The 14,498-nt window shown below is 33.4% G+C and overlaps 1 pseudogene; it reads left to right on the top strand.

Annotated features, from left to right (window-relative positions):
* The first annotated feature begins 7,365 nt into the window (after positions 1-7,365).
* Positions 7,366-8,259, top strand: LOC149187284 (dirigent protein 22 pseudogene; annotated as a pseudogene).
* Positions 8,260-14,498: the final 6,239 nt, after the last annotated feature.

The raw sequence follows: 14,498 nt of genomic DNA, 5'->3' as shown, positions 1-14,498 counted from the left end.
CTATCTAGATGAGGAAGATTCTGGTTGGTTTGTTTGGTAAGTAGATGGATCCAACTGTGATTTACTGTGACAATCAGAGTTGTATCAAACTTTTTGAAAATCTAGTTTTTCATTATTGGTCCAAGCATATTGATATCTCGTACCATCATCTTAAAAATTGTGTGTAGAGGAGAACTATGTTGTTGGAATACATTCCCACAAAGGAGAAAGATGTACATATATTTTAGAAAATTAATTCTCAAGATGCAAATTTTAGTTTCATAGAGGTAGGATCGGGGTAGCTGATAATCCCTTTCTTGTTGAGAGTGAGTGTTAAAAATAGAAACAAGAAATTCTAATTTAATTTGTCCTTGAATTAAATTGTAATTATATTCTCACAGCAACTTCTAATATTTAATTAAGTTAAATTGACCTAATTGACTTATGAAATTGAGTTGGAAGTCTATCTAGAGTCATATAGAGTGATCCCTAAATTTTAGGGGCCCAGGTTGAGTTCTTTTGAGTTGTAATTAGATAACTCAGTCTAAGTGAGTTAGAGTCAGTTAAACTTGTTCTAACTATTTGAGGAAATAGTAGAGGTCTAGTAGTGGAGTAGTGCACTGGTACATCACTAGTACCACACCAGTGAACTGAATATTCACTCATAAATAGATCATGCATGTCAGTTTAGAGGAAGACCCAATTGATATTAGAGTTCAAGGACAACGTATTATCAGTTGTATAATTTTTCGAGTTTTTCAGATGGTGCATGTAATCAGTTCAGGACCTATGTTTAGATTGCGCAGTTATGGAGAGTGGATTTCCCAATTAAATATTGGCCAATTCCCTTAGGGATTGTGAAAATGAAGTAGGGGCTTGGCAGGTGTGACGTTCCTATACCAATAGGAGTCATAAGTTTGAATGACTAAGGTCAAGACTTGTAATATTGTACATACCTTTGCTTTATGCAAATGTTTTCCATATTATAGAAATTAAAAAATGTAAAGAGGGTATGTCCTAAAATAAAAATCAAAGGACAAAAGAATAAGAGAAGATAAAAAAAATGAAAGTATATGAATTGCAAAAACAAAATGACCATGAAAGTGTGCAAGTTTAAATGCCACTACTATTTACTTTTATGCATAATAATGATTGTGTGCAACTTGTTATTCATGCCACAATCCATGGTAATCAAACTATTTAATCTTGGTTATTTCATGCTTTGAATTTTATGTTTATAGTTAGAGAATAAAATCTGACCAAACAATTTAATCCTGGCAGATCATAGTTAGGTAAACAAAATAAAAGGAGCTCATAAGCTTAATCTAAGTCCTTGGATGATATAAAGTTAGAAATAGATAGATTACTTTCCAAAAAAAGAGATGAATAAGGTCTTGCTAGCCTAAATGCACCCAAAGAAATGAAGAAAACATGTTAGAGGTAAGAAATGGGTAAGTAGAAGAAAGGTTGTTGAACTACAAAGTTAATTGGATCAAAGCACATGCATCATGCTTAGACACATCTTTCAACATGTATGGTCAACTATGGAAGCAAAGGCAAAGGTTTACAAGTTCATATGATTAACTCCCCCTCATTTACTCTTCCACTTTACTTACTAATTTCCTATCCACAAGTATGTTCTAGTACATTAAATCCTACAAGTCAAAGAGGCTCAGACCATTTCTCTGACTTTTGGTGGAACCAGACCCTCGACTTAATGACTTATGGGCACAAGTGCTAGAATCCCCCTCATAAAGTCATTCCCCCCTCATACAAACCATTTCCCCTCATCAGTGTAAGAAAACCCCTTTTGCTAAGGTTAAAAACCATTTACCTAGGAAAAGTGAAAACCCCCCACGTAAATCCATTTTCGCTCAAAATCCCACAAAAAGCCTTTTATCCTAAGTATAAAGCTAAGTGCACAAATGCATACCTTTTACCTTTTACTCAAGAAGAACCCATTATGCTCATTTCATATTAATTATCAATTTTATTATATAAATCCCGATATAATCCTTTTCCCGTATATAAACTAAACCCCTAAATTAAACATCCCAACCCTTAGTTTTAATAAATACTATATAAACTACCCATATCTCGATATGAACTTACTTAATTTACCTAATCCCAATAAACCTAAGTTAATCCTGTCATTAACCTCACTCGATTTCCTAATCTCGAGATTAAGCCCCACTTGATTGCTTAACCGAGGATTAATTCCTAAACTAATCCCAAACTACTGTAATTAAAACCCCTAGGCCCCCCATCAACTCTTGTTCATTTCCTATGCACATCTTCTCTGCTCGACTACCATTAGATCACAAGCGCCCAAATCTAATGGACCACAACCATATTGACTGAGCCCAATAACTGACCTTTACCCACCAAATAACACGGTTTTCCCCGACCCCTTGATGGCTACATGTCATGCTTTAACGTAGATCGGGTGACCCCTCCTAAAAACCACCCATGCCACAAAAGTGGTGTGATGACCCTTAAAACTACCTCCCTACCAACCTGATAAACCGCCTATGATTCGTAAATATAAAATTTCATGCCATATTAAAAAATTGGCCCATTAAAGACTTTAAACCCTGAAAACCTTATTTTGATGCCTTTTGCCTGTTTCACAGTATAAACCTGTTAAACCGTTTAGCGCCACCCTAAACCTCTACGATGCAATTCCACCTCCATTCACGTCCAAAACACTTCCACGACCCCTTCCCCATGCATCCTTGTGCAAATAAAGCCATCAAGTGCCTTTTCGGCTGATTAATGTTTTCTTAATTATTGTTGAGCTTTGTAGGTAATTAGCCAAAGACCAGAGCTTGGATAAACAGTTCTGATATTAGTCACAGAACCTGTTTACTCCAAGACTCGACAAGAACCTCTTAAAAGCCTATATTCAGAAGAAGAAGACCATTATACAAGGAACAAAGATGAAGACAATTACACACAGAGCCGAGAAGAAAACGTTCATACTGAGACATGGACAGCCAAAACAGAGGAACGAGACAGAGGATTGTAGTTAGAAGACAAATAAATAAAACATACTGAGACTTGGTCAATATCCATTTTCCAATGCTGATACACATAAAAACAAAAGAATTTACTGTTGAAACACATAGTAAAAGGTTAAATTGTATAGTAAAATGGAAAAACACAGTGAAGGATAAATACAGGTCATCAAAGTGAAAGAGTATCAGTGACAGAGAGTATCAGATGAAAGCTTGAAGTAAATAAAGCCTCCAGCATAATGATTCAAACAACAAAGAGTGTAAAGGGCAAAAAAAAACCATAAAATCCAGTAGTACCACAATAAAGTGGACAACATGAAAGTAGTTCAATAGCCGCCTCTATCTTCCTGCGAGAAGATATTAGTATTTCCTATATTAAATCTCAAGTCAGTTTGAGATATTTGTAATAAAACCTTAGTATAAATACTTCACAATTCGAAGTATGTAGTGGTGGTTTCTTAGACATTTCTATAGATTTCTTAATCGAAAGACTGTAAATCCTTAGGAGCATTGGCTAAGCTAGCAAGCTGGATTGATGAATAAAGAGTAGATATTTTAACGGATTCATGTGTAGAGTGAAGTGCAGACAAGTATTTTCTCATGTTGTTGTTATCTCTTAAACTTTTTTCCATAATGTTTATCTAAATCTGAATGCCATAACTAAAGTATTATCTCAGAATTTTTTTAATTACACTCTATTATAAATGCTAGGCAAATACATGTTTTCTACTGATAATATAAGTTAAGGAATTCTTAATTACTCCTTAGTTTAGGTTGTTTCCTTATAATCTATAGCAAAGGATTCTTAATTTCCCTTTGTTTCTGATTACCCTCTATTCTTTGTTTCAATCCCGGTCTGAGAATTATTAATTGCTCCATCACCCTGGTTAAAACCTTTTCACCCCTCTGGCCTAAAGATCTGCAATCTAGTCTATTATATTTCCTTTTGAACATTCCCTTTAGTGAGTTGATCCAGTTCTGCTGCCCTTTTGTTGACTCCATAGCCCAATGGACTAAAGACATCATTCTATCCATCTGTTTAAAGAACCCCACCACCCAAATCTTCAATATAAATAAAAAACCCCTTGAACATTCATAAGTAGCCTAAAATCCCATCAAATAAATCTAAATCATATAGTGAGAGTCCTCCCTGAGCATAAGGAAGGCTAGGTCCTGATCTCCAAAATTGGTTGGTGGTTACCCCAGTGATCTCCTTCTTTAACCTTGGGAAATTACAGGGTGATAACATAGTGGCGACCATACTGGGGAGAACTAACATTTTCTTCAGAAATCTTTTACAGGTTTAGACTGATCTATGATGGTGGAAAGTGATCAGACACACAAAGGTTAAAAACATCCACTTGGCGACTCCAAATCAATCTCACAATCAAGACTCCACTGGAGGAATGAACCTGAATGAACAATATGAAAAGATCAAGCTTTTAACTTGGATTGTTATCCAAGACATTATGTTCTTTCTCATCAATACAATTTTTCAATGTATACTGTATTTTAGAGAAGATTTTAGATTATTTTTTTATTATTTCCCTTTGAAAATTGTAGATATAAAGTCTCCTTACACATTTGAGCAACATTCTTCTAACTCTTATGAAGATCATTTTCCATTTAAGGAGCATCAAACAATCAAGACTAATCATACAATCCCTGTACATATTCCTGTATCTTATAACGTTCCTGATAGATATAAGCCCCTCATCTTCCCTCCTACACTCCATGCTTTCCCTAACAATTATTACATGTATCTGCCTAGATTTGATGGAGAGAATTGTATCACTGCCCAAAAACGTATTCAAGGTTTTGAGAAATATCTGGACTTATTTGAAATTGATGAAGGTGACATTATTATTAGGCTTTTTGCTCTTTCTTTACAAAGTAGAGTAAAGTGTTGGTTCAAGAATTTACCTATTGCAAGCATCTCAAATTTCCAATAGTTTGTCAAATTTTTTCTTGATAGATGGATAATCAAAGTCAACCTTTTAGTGGTCATAGAAGAATATAATCAATTAAAAAAATAGCCAAATGAAACAATAGAACAATTATCCGACAGATTTAATCAAGTCTATTATTCAATGCCATCAAATATTAAAAAAATTGCCAATACAATTTTGGCATGGAATTAAAAAAAAGTGCCTCAATCGAGCCTTAAATATTGATTGAGATACGAGCTCGATAGAGTCTTAAATTTAGATCTAGCCTTAAAGCTATATTGAGCTTTAAAGCTAGATCAAGCCTTTATTTAACCACGTTAAGGGTTCAATCGAGGGTTTCTTAAACCCTCAATCGAGATATTTGAATTTTAAAATCAAGCACTCAATCAAGAGTTTAAAGTGCTCGATCGAGCTTCTGATGTCCTAGAAATCACAACTTTAGCACCCCTTCTTTAGACTTTTTGCAACCCCATTTCATACTCTAGTAGATTTAGGGCAGAATTTGTGCTTAAGTGATAGAGTTAATCATGTTGGATTCATGAAAGAATCCTTTATCCAATGAAATATGAGTTTGACACATTTGAATCCATATGGAATTTTTCGTCTAATTTCTTTTAAACATAATGCTTTTGCACAGTTTCAAAGGGGTAGAATAAAAAACCAGTAACATAAAATATACACAATGAAAAATTTTCGAAAAATATCACTCTCTTTGTTTACAAATCTTCTACAAAATGGTACTCTTGGTTTCTCCCTTTATTTAAAGAGTCAAAAAAATCTTACATGAACACAAGCGTCTCCAAAATGCAATTGAAATATTACACCGCAAACTTGGAAAAATAATAAAAAATATAATTTTGCATAAAAAAGTAAAATTTTAATATAAAAAACTTAGTTCTCCCTGTGTAGATCATGTTCATATATATATATTTTAGAAATTACAGATTTTAGACTAAGTTATGCTACATGAAAACACACATGAATTTTAAGATCTGTGAAAATTTTCAAGGACAAGTATTGAGTTTAATTGAAAATTGTGAGATTACACAACACTAATTATTTTGCAAAAAATGTCATTATGATAACAACATAATTCTCCACATATTGTGTTTTTACTCCTAATCAAAATTGACAATGCCGGCTTCAATTCAATAAAAAAGGAAAAACTTGAAATTTCATGGTTACATTTGGCCTAAAAATATAATCCATCTTACATTCACTTAAAAGTAAAAAAATCTACACACTATAAATATTTAATGTTATTTTTTTCCTATTTATTAGTTTAATTTCCATATGAAAATACATAATATATAAATAAAACCAAATTTTCCATAACCATTAATTGCCATTTATATAATTAAGAAATCCATTATTTAAAATATTTAAAATAATATTAAAATTTGACTATTATTTAAAATATTTAAAATAATATTAAAATTTGACTATCAATATACGGAGGTATTAAGAATACCTTTAAAATTAATCTACCATAATGAAACATATTAAGATATTAAAAAAACATTTAAAATGACATCCAAAGTGTTCAGTTAAAAAAGGTTGCTTCTTACATCAATGAAAAGTGCTTAATAAAAAAATACGCTGACTCCTAATTATTTGCCTTACCTAAATGAATTTAATGAATTAACAATTCTCATGAAAAGTGATTAATAAAAAAAAGTGGTGTCCTAATGATTTGCCTATTTAATGAATTAACAATTCTCATGTTTTTAACTATGAAAAACGTCTCATATTTGTTAATCACAAAATATATTAAGTTTAAAAATAATAATTAAACAATTCACGTATTCACTTGCTGTGTGACAAACACCCGGGCATTGGAGTTTAGTCATTCTTCCATCCTGAATGTCTTTCTCATTGACAAAAAGCCAAACCTTAGAGTCAATGATTTAGAAATTTAGAAAAGTTCAGGTTCCTCGCAACTACGAGGTAGCGTAAGAGACCCGTTACATATTTGTATCTAATTTAGGTGTCCGTATCCAACAACCACGGAAGATGTGACACTACAAAGGTTCTAGTTCTTAGACCAAAGAATGCCATACATGTAAACAAAATCTACCTCGGCGATCTTTCTTTGATGGGAAAAACGAATTGAAGTCTGCCTTCTATTCTACCACGCGATGGAAAAGTCCATCGGTTGACGTTATAGGGCAGAAAATGTGGCCTTAAAACAAGAAATTCCGTGGCCACCACGAAAGTGCTAGAAGGTCGGGTCGACCCAAGACAAAATAACAGTAGAAGTACAACAAAAATGCTAGAAGGTCGTGGCAACCCAAGAAAAAATAACAGTGAAAATACAACAGTGGCCCCCAAAATAAGCGTGTTCATCACGGTCATCTGCATTATAAAAATGGGGCTATCCTTTCATCACCACACACATTTCTTCTCTTCTTCTGCGTTGAGGCATTTTATTTTGGAGAGAGCGAAAATGGGTTATTCGGCAGCAACTATTACATTGACCATCGTACTGCTGTTGGCTTACCTTAACATAGCGGAGGTAGAGGCAATACCGAAATTAGGGCTGTTGAAGGTAAGCCACCTGCATTTCTATTTCCACGACTTACTGGTGGGTACAAATGTGACGGCCGTGGAGGTGGCGTCTGCTCCCGCAACAAATTCTTCGTTTACTCAGTTCGGCATGGTTAGGGTTATGGACGACTGGCTTACCGAAGGGCCTGAAGCGACCTCCAAAATGGTTGGCAGAGCGCAGGGTATCTACGTTTCTTCGTGCCAAGAGAAAGTACAACTCCTAATGGTAACGACGTTTGTGTTTGAGAGCGGGAAATACAACGGCAGCACCCTTTCCATGGTGGGGAAGAACGCAGTTTTCGATGAAGTGAGAGAAATGCCCATCGTGGGAGGCAGCGGATTGTTTCGGTTGGCTCAAGGCTACGCACTCGCCCGCACTCATACTTTCGATCTAAAGTCCGGCAATGCAGTCGTTGAATACAACGTCACCGTCCTCCATTACTCGTCCCCGCCTAGGATATAAATTATTATACCTAGTGGGCATTGGCTATTATAAATTCAGAACGGCCGTAGAGGTTTGAGGGTTTATTTTTATTATTTTTCATACTAGAATGGAACATAGAAAACCCTTGAAGAGTGTTCATGGAATGTAAAGATTGACTTGATTGTTTTATGGCTGTCCTTTCAAAATCAGAGATATCCTTGATCTCGGGGTCACCCCTGACCTCTTCTTGGTGCCGTTCGGTTTCCACAAATTGTAGAAAATGTTTGTTTGTCAGAGCACTTTCATTCATCTGAGAGAAATCTCGTGATGTTAATGGCATTTCATCATTTTATATTATTAGTCATAAAATAAATTATATAAACTTTATTTTGATATCATATGTTTTGGGTGTAGATTAAAGTGCCCTCTTAATGTATTTATTACGATATCGCTGGTTCAGAATATAACAAAGTCTAAGAGTGGCTATACTCAGACGTCATAATTGATTTAAAAGGTCTTTATTTAATTTACATTAAAATAATAATTTTTATTATTGTTTATTTATAATATTTTAAATTATTATCATACATCATAGCATAGGCTATTGAGATATTTAATTTTCTAGATTTATATTTATAATATATTAATACATTGATATTGAAAATTCTGAATTAAGATAAAAATAGAATTAATCGATAAGAATAAATTAAAGATCAACTTTTTAATCTGGAAGGTAATGTCTAAGAGGAACAAGAAGACACTTTATTTTCAAAGGGATAAGTTTTATATGTAGGTTTACTTATCACATTTGTGTTGTTTTGATCTAAATGTTTAAGATAAATGAAAACATTAAAACTTTATATAAAATTTTATTAATTTTTTTTAGCTGAGTTAATTAAAATTTTGTAAAATTATTTTTATTATTTGATATTTTAATTTTTTTTAATTGAAGATTTAATACTTTTATATTTATCTAAATTTTAGGAGAGTGAAAAATTTTGAAAATCTTTTTATATAACATTTAAATAAATTGGTGAATAATACTCAACTTAAATTGATTAATTTTTATGTTTTAAATATTATGATAATTTATTAGTTTTTTAAAATATAGTGATGGGAACTTTTGAGATTCAAAGTTTCAAAAGTTTTCTATTTAAAATTATAAAGTGAATTTTATTTATAAGATGAGATCTTGTATTTTGGTGGTGAAATTCAATTTTGATATATTACAATAAAAGCTTATTGTTTAAATTTTTATGGGTCTATTGTTATCTATAAATTAAGATATGGTTTTTTCAATATATTCTAAATTTGAAGTATAATTTAATTTGTAAGAATCATTATATTAATTAGTGATTTTTTTAGACTTTTAATTATTTGATAAATTTTGATTAATACTTGTTAAACTCAAAAAATGTAAATAGTATATTGGATAAATGTGACACATTTTTATTCACATATATGTACATATTAATGTATACGTCTAACCCTTCGTTTTATACTTCAAGAGGACTCTTGGACTTCTGTGGCAATTCAAATTCGTCCAAACCAACCCTAACAGATTATGTGTCCAACACTCCCCCTTGATCTGAAGGGTTGTATATGAGTCTAGGAAGAAAGCTGAAATGAAAAAATGCAAGGCAACTAATGGCTGGATATGCTCTCTAAAATGGTGATTTAAGGAAGACCACAAACTAGATGAGGTGGGAGATCTCGAGGTCTCTCCTGGTGGTGGTTTAAGGCTGACCATCAACTCTAGAACTAAAGCTCAAAGTAGTTCCTAGAACAATTCCAAATTTGGATAGAAGATAAATTCTTCTACTAGCAGAAGTGCTACCTGATACTAGTTTATAGATGACCATGAAAAAACGTAGAATAATTTGAAGTCTTTTACATGTGGTCATTTTAGGAAGACCAACAAAAAAAAGCAAGCCCATGGAACATTACTTCATCTCTGGTTACAACTTTGAATCCCGCTATGGCTGACTATGGCTCTATGCTCTAGTAGCTGGCTCTAATTTAGGATGGAGCTCAGGCTGACTTAATAAATATTTGAATTTGATAATTGACCAGCAATTCCACCCCTATAAGATAGTAGGTGACAAGATGAAGAAATCTCCACTGCAAGATGTTTCAATACTCGAGAGTGAACTTTGAGGTATGACCAATATATCTTTTTAGTCATTGAAGACCATGGACAAGAAGTTTCCTACCTAAGGTGAATCTTTTCTCTTGCGGGAGTCTTATTTTTAGAGTATCTATCTGAATGATGTTTGTGTTTTCCATAATTCAAGGGTGAAGATCAAAGAATTAATCTTTCACATCGTCGACCCAATCACAATGTTGACATTTTCAAATATGATGTGGTTTTGGAAGAGGAGCATGGTGTTCACTAGGTGAAGGTGAACCACTCTGAAGAAACCAGGCACTTTGAAGCTTTGAAATAGAATGTGAAGTATAGTTGCTATTAATTTCTTCCTAGATTCTAATGATGGACTTGGGAAATGCTACCAGAACCTTTGTATCTTCATGCAAATATGCTCCTAAAATGGACGCTTGATGTGAACCAACCTCAACCTCACTAATATGATCAATTTATGGTATTTAATGGGAGTCTGTATCAAACTCAAACAAAGAATTATTTTGAACAAAAATAGTTAGGAATGATGAATTTTATGTTGTAGCTCATCCTTTTGTAATTGAGATTCATGTTACAAAAACTCAATCTTGTCTTATGCATTTTTCTAACAGATCCAAATGTCAGAGAGAGTGTCCTTACTGATTTGGAATTTTTTATGACCAATAGACATCATTATATTTCTCAATAAGTCTAACAAATCATCTAGTATAGCCATTTTTTGTAGATCAATTAAATGAGGGGCTCACTAACCAATTGAGAATGCACCATTATCAGGTCTCTCTTTGAGAAAAAGCTTCCCACAACAAACTTAATACAGAAGCAAAGGAGAGAAAACTATGATACATGCATTCTGTCAAGCAAATAATACAGATGTGGTTCTTAGAGTCCTTCGACGGGGCAAGAGAGGTGTGCAACAAGGGAACTAGGAATTTCCAACCAGTATAAGTCAAAATAATCTCTCTACCCAAAGCCGAATGTAATCACTAGTGCCTAATGTAGCTGTTGAAGAAAACAAGAGAACCAAATGTCTAACATTCACAAAAAAAATCATAATCTCAATTTTGAAGTGTAATAACCCTTCCAAAATTAGAAATTAAAATGGTTGCTTAGCCTTTGCAAATTTTTAATAAGAAGTGCTGAAATCCATACAAAATAAGCATGATATTTTGTAGGAGGGTGAAACCATTAAAAATAGGAAATTAGCATCAATGACCTATAGAAAAACCTTAGTGCTAAACATTAAATCGATGCATAATATCTCTCATTTAGTGCAATAAACAGGTACAAAGAAACTCTAATAAGACACCTTCCAGCCACCAACAACCCTGAAAATCTACAAATTTGGTCTTCTTTCGTATGCCACAAGTGCTTGTTGAAAAATTACCAATGATGAATAGAAATAAAAGAAAACTTGTAATATTGGCTGCAAATTAGGTAGGGAAAGGTTCAATCCATTATTTAAAAAATTGGTTAAACTGGAATTGAAATTGGTCAGTTTGTCTGGTTCACCCCAGATGTGCCAGAAGAAGCCACTGAAGAATGAACAATAACACGATAGCAATAATTCTTGGATTTATCATTGAGAGAATTCACGCTTATGTGCCTTCGTTTAATATACTGTACACTTGAATGTCACACAATATGCTAATTAAAGATTTATCCATGCCTTTTGTTTGTCTTGACATTACTTGAGACTCTTTAGAGATTGGGTGTACCCCTAAATGAGTAGAAGAGATTGGCAAACTATTGGAGAACCTAATTCTAACCATCTGCTAGGTGTCATAGTTGTTACTCAAAGTGTCATAGTGAGTTCCAATCTAGTTTGGTTAGTTAAGTTTGTGATGATTTTTACTCTAGTCATTTATTGTTGATGTCTCTTATGTAATCTATTTAAACTCCAATTTCATGGATTAATCACACCCCTCTTTGATGAAATATGCAATGACCATTCAACACCCAAATGTAGTGTAGTGAAAGAAGAGAAAGCACTCATTGCAAAGAAAAAGGAATACGGTTCTACAAATATTTTTAAACTTAACCTTGATTTTGAATGTGCAGATGTTAGCAAAAACTAGGAAGAAACAACAACATTTGAAGAAGTATTAAAGTTCCTCGAAGAATGACTTGCAACACCATGCCTTGATAAAGTCTGCATTGAAGTTACATAAGTTAATGTTGAAGACAACATGAATGATGAAAATATTAATGATATTTTCATGAAGTGGAGTTCTGAAGAGATAAATATTTAGTATAACTTATGTTGCAACAAAATATTGATTATGAAAAGCACACAACAAAAGATGACATGTGGTAGTAGTCCACATACAAAACGATTTTTTAAGAAGTCGAGGACATGCTTAAACAACCTAGAAGAGCTGCACCAACAAATGAAGTATTTGAAATTTGAATCCTGTAAAAAAAAGGAAAACTTGAAACAATTTAGAGGATACAAGATTTGGAAGAAAATTAAAATGAAAGGAAATCTGGTTGATGTCAGTTATTTTAAAAAAAATTGTAAGCTTAGCGAAGACTTAGACTAGCATGCATCGTAGTTTAAATTCTTGTGGTTGTAGTTAAGAGGGAGCGTTGGTGAAACTAATTCCAATCACTTGCTAGGTGTCATAATTGTTGCTCCAAGTGTCATAGTGAGTTCCAATTTAGTTCAGCTAGTTAACTTTCTATTTAGTTGTACTCTAGTCATTTATTTTTTATGTCTCATATGTAATCTATTTAACAATTTGTGAATATGGAGAAGAGCAGCTTCGCTCCACATATTTCATTTTCTAACACCAGTGTTGTTGTGGATGGTGTTTATGATAGTGTTTCCAATGCTACCACACATACAAAGACTCTGCAGGAAGTGATGGTTGCTTTTGTTCTACACATTCTCATTGTTTTTGGCACCCATAACCTCCACAATGGCATTCATCGATGCCACAAATTTACGTTAAATATTTTAATTTTTTCCTTATATGACAGAGAAGTTGTTGCTGTTAGAAAATTATATATTACAAAGCAATGGAACAAATAAAATATTGCATAAATATAAACACGAAAAACACATAAAACAAGAGGGACACAGATACACATGGTTCACCTAATTTAGGCTACATCCATAGAGAAACAGCTAGTTCTTCCTTTTATATTATCTGGCAAAATGAAGAGATACAACCTACAACAGATCTATTGTAATTCCCTCTTCGCTCTCAAAAAATATCCTCTCTCATTGTCACTTAGAATACACATCTACGTAGACGCAATACAATTCCATCATATATAGCGAGGGGTTGTCTTCTAGGGCAAAAAACACTAAATTAAACATAACTTCTACTATCATATTTTTGCCTGATGAACAACCCTAATTGACTATAAAATTACAACATTCTACAAGGAAATTTTACATCTATTTTTAGCTTCAGGGGCGTTGCCATCGATCCCCTGCCAGAGGTGGGTGGTCTCTAAAGAATCATCATTGTCCCCCACCTGGACACCCCTCGTGGCGCACATAAACGGGCGGTGTTGTCGCCACATTACGAAATGGGGTCCAATATAGCGATACCTATGAATAAAGAAGATAATCATGCTCCACACCCAATAGTTGCTAAAGTCTGAGGATTCAAAAGATGTCTCTAGAAAGAATCGATAAAGGGATGATAACACAAATAATAACTATGTAAGCTTGTCCAAATCTATTGGATTTTCGAGTCCACTTGCTTCGATGGTAATAAGATTTTACAATAGCTTTAGGGCCCATTCATCATAGAAAAAGAGGATGATATTGATCACCTTCTATATTTTGGTGACATCCCCATTCTTGTTGAAATATTCCCTCAATATAATCTATTATGAAAATTTAATTAACGAATTTTCTCATTCTCTTTCATATTTTTCATTAGAGGAAGGATTTAGGTGATGCAACTAAAATAAATGGTAGAAAAATTATGACACGTACTATATTGTTATTTCCTAAATCTCATCTCTCAAATATACTAGCATGCTATTAACTCATTTTTCAATCTCAATTAGGTTCGGTCTCGGTGGAATATATCAGGGAAGAGATGTTATGGTACAGATTAAGGCAAGGATGTGGGCCACTAAAGTAGTGCAGGAAATATAGAAGCATAGAGGTTAGGTTGAGAATATAAGTCATGGAGAATCTACACAGGCCGTGACAAAATAATTTAATTCTCAACAGGTTATAGGTGTGAGAGGAGAACATGCCTAGATGAAATGACTTGGCGTAGGTATGTTCTACGCCTAGTAGAAAGAGGGACATGCTCTGAATTTTGCATTGATGGGAAGTTCTGATAATCTATGATAAATTGTAGGCCCAACAAGTTAATGAAGGCCACAAAACTAGTGGTGGGGGATGGCCACACACCATGGTTCTCTGATACCATGATAAACTTACATAATAGAAATAATAGATTAGATAAAAACAC

The sequence above is a fragment of the Pinus tabuliformis genome, chromosome 3_1 (assembly GCF_031772625.1).
Source record: "Pinus tabuliformis cultivar Carrire ecotype Pingquan chromosome 3_1, CPIR1, whole genome shotgun sequence".
NCBI classification, from domain to species: domain Eukaryota; kingdom Viridiplantae; phylum Streptophyta; class Pinopsida; order Pinales; family Pinaceae; genus Pinus; species Pinus tabuliformis.
The sequence above is the reverse complement of the archived record's forward strand: the minus strand, read 5'-3'. Positions and strand labels throughout refer to the sequence as shown.